We start from the raw sequence: 3,327 nt of genomic DNA, 5'->3' as shown, positions 1-3,327 counted from the left end.
ATGTTGACAACGAATATCAAGGTTAAATTTGGGGCAAATACAACTCCCCTCATAAAATGGAGTGTCTATTACGAAAGCCGTTCTTACTATGACGAGGTTATGGGTGTTTATTCTGAAAGCCGTTCTTAATATAAGGGGATGGGGGTGCCTGTTCTAAAAGCCATTCTTAACATAAGGAGTTTGGCGGTCTACTCTGTAAGCCGTTGCTTCCACCGAGCAACGCTGGCTAACGGGTCCTGCTAGTACGTAATGTTGTTAATTGTATGTACAGTATAATCATTACAGTATAATCATGGTGATACAATGGTTCCTATCAGATCACCGGAGTTCAGCAACTTTGGGCCTGATCAGTACTAAAATCGGTGGCCATTTGGGAATTCTAGGTGCTGTATGTCTTCTCCGCTTATCTAGGCATTGTATCGAGTTAGACTTGGACCACCTTCTGCCACTGGACCAAAGCAGTGCCGATTAAAGGAAGTGTGGTTGAAGATTGCGCAAACCTTGCCTAAAAATTACACGCGCACCTACCTCTACAGGAATATCTATTGTGTCTTGAGCCTAAACGGAGACATCGAATTGTTAATTGTAGATTGCAGAGTTTTACTAAACATATCTTCGAGTACTTTTTAAAAATTATTTCGGAATGCATATATATATATATATATATATATATATACTAGAAAAAGTACCCGTCGTTGACTGGGTTCCAAAACTGGACTCTGATTTATGAAACTCTGATAGGTTATGAAAAAGAAGATTTGTAAAGAGATAGCTTCGAATTTGGGGGTATCAAAACCAAAGCAAAATATAATGAAAGTAAAAATAAAATAGATAAACCCCATAATTTATTATACCATACCTATTCACACTGAAACACTTATCACAATATTCTGTGGATCTTAATTAAAAAAACCTTGTTAAACTTTGTGACATATTTCCATTCTATGGAGGTCAGGTGCGAACGAACACCCCATAATTTTATTATACCATATTTCTTCAAACTGAAACATAATTATCAAAGTATACTTACGCAGATAGAATAGAAAAGTTTTTATTAAAGTTTGTGCCTATTTCCATTCTATGGAGGCCAGGCTCGAACGCATACCCCACAATTTTAAAACTTGTAAACGTTTTTTTTTTTTCAATTTTTTATTTGCATACTTTGTCGACCAGGCGCGAACGCAGACCCCACAATTTTAATGAACCACCGTTCTGCCGGATCAAACTTTCCTGTGTCTCGATACATCTTCTATCATTATATGTAATCAGTTGTTGTTTTTAAATAGTCAACCACATAGTAACCTATTCGTGACTAGACACACACACACACACACACACACACACACACACGCACATTCAGCTTTATATTATATATGTGTGGGGGGGCAGCAAATCCTGAGAACATATTCCAGAAAGAATAGTTGGAAATGATTCATGCCCCACCTACTATGACTATCCAATCCCTACAGCTTCGTGCCAGAAAACGGAGCTATTAAATCTGACATAGTGATATGTGACGACAAGGAGAAAGAAGCAACCTTAGTAGAAGTTAGTGTTCCCAATGATGCTAAGTAAAACAAAGCTGAGAGGAACAGATAACGAAATACCAAGGTTTTATGTATGACATGAAAAGAAACTGGAATCCTAGGAAGATCCCTATAAGTCCAATAATTATAGGGACAACTAAACTCATAAAAAGGAATTCCAAACACTGCCTTGGAAGTACATCTGGTAAATCAAGTACAAGAGAGATACAAAAAAATCTCTCTGTTGGAACGTATTGGATAGCAGGCAAATATCTGGCATCCGGCAGGATACCTCATCCTCACCTAAAACAAAATAAGAAAAATAATCTAATATATAAAAGACTATATGCCTGTTTGTTTGTCTGTCTCCATATTTTCAAGCTCTATCTCCCCCGTTATTAAAAATTGCAGAGCAGCGCTAAGGGCCTTAAATGATTGAATTTTTTACGGACCATTCTTTTATGGGTCTTTAGCCGGTAAAAATAGATTTTAAGGGTCAAAATTGGGTCAAAATTGAAAAAATCGTAATGCATTTTGTACATTCATCTTAGTTTATTTTTAATTTTTATTTTTTATTAAGTTATATGCGTGTAAAGTTGGGACAGCGGTAACGTCAACAGCTTTGAATGCTACAGTTTTGCTTTCGGAATCGATTTTATAATAGCTTATGGCATCAAAATATTGACTTTTTTTTAATTCATTTATTTTTTTTTTTTTTCGCACTTTGGAAATCACGACTCTATAAAATTGTATACGAGATCTGGACAAATTAAAATATCATATTTAAGCGTATTTTACGACCGGACAAAGTCGGGCGCCCCCCGCCCGCAAGTATAACATGTGTGCGTATGTATGCCAATTGCCAATCGTGACCTCAAAATCCAATGACACAAATGCAGACTTGTCGAATCGAGTGGTACAAACACAAATTAGCAGATAGAATCAATTCTTTGGGACACAGGATCGAATTCTCTCGCGGCATCAGTATTTCTTCTTCTTTTTTAATATATATTTCATGTTTTATCTGGCCTGTGCTTTTTTCCATCATCATCCCATACCACAATGGCCTTTTTCTTTTCAGTCGTTGCTCGTCGGTGAGAATCATTTTACAATGTATTCAACGTTACTCGTCTATTAATTGATTCTCTTGGAGCACTTAACGCGTCATCGTCACCGTCAAACGTCGATGTGTACAAACCTTTTTAATGTTATTTGCATTCTCGTTTCTCTTTTATTTATTTTTCATGTTGTTTTGTTGTGTTTTTTGTGTTTTTTTTTGTTATTGTTTTTTTGTTAGCTTACTATTCTCTATTTTCTTTGTGGTTTTTCTTTTTTCTTCTTTTCTTTTATTGTTTTAAGATTTTTTTCTTTCTCTTTTTTTTAGGTTATTTCTTTTCTTTTACGATCCATCCCCTGATCATATTCTTTTACGCTGACAAAAACATATAAAAACATATAAAAATAATTTAAACCTTTCAATAGCATAAAAATTGCCTCCATTTTAGAGTGACGTATATATATAACAATAAAGATTTCTAAAACAAGGACAGATAACTCTTTGATATTTACAAAATATATAATGGGAAATAATCTAAGGCTTTTAATGGTGTCCTCCATAGTTACACCCATAGAAAATAATTCTGTTAAACAATAAACCGTTACGAAGTACTTACTCGTGATGGTAAATATACTGTTCACCAAAATTTATGAAAATTAATCTAATTTTGTTTTTATTCATGAAAATCTACTTTTATCTGTAACCGGAATTCGGCTGCCATTCTGAAAATCAGAACTCTCGTTA

Source organism: Euprymna scolopes, chromosome 17, assembly GCF_053919585.1.
Source record: "Euprymna scolopes isolate OS-2025 chromosome 17, ASM5391958v1, whole genome shotgun sequence".
In the NCBI taxonomy this organism is placed as follows: domain Eukaryota; kingdom Metazoa; phylum Mollusca; class Cephalopoda; order Sepiida; family Sepiolidae; genus Euprymna; species Euprymna scolopes.
The sequence above is the reverse complement of the archived record's forward strand: the minus strand, read 5'-3'. Positions refer to the sequence as shown.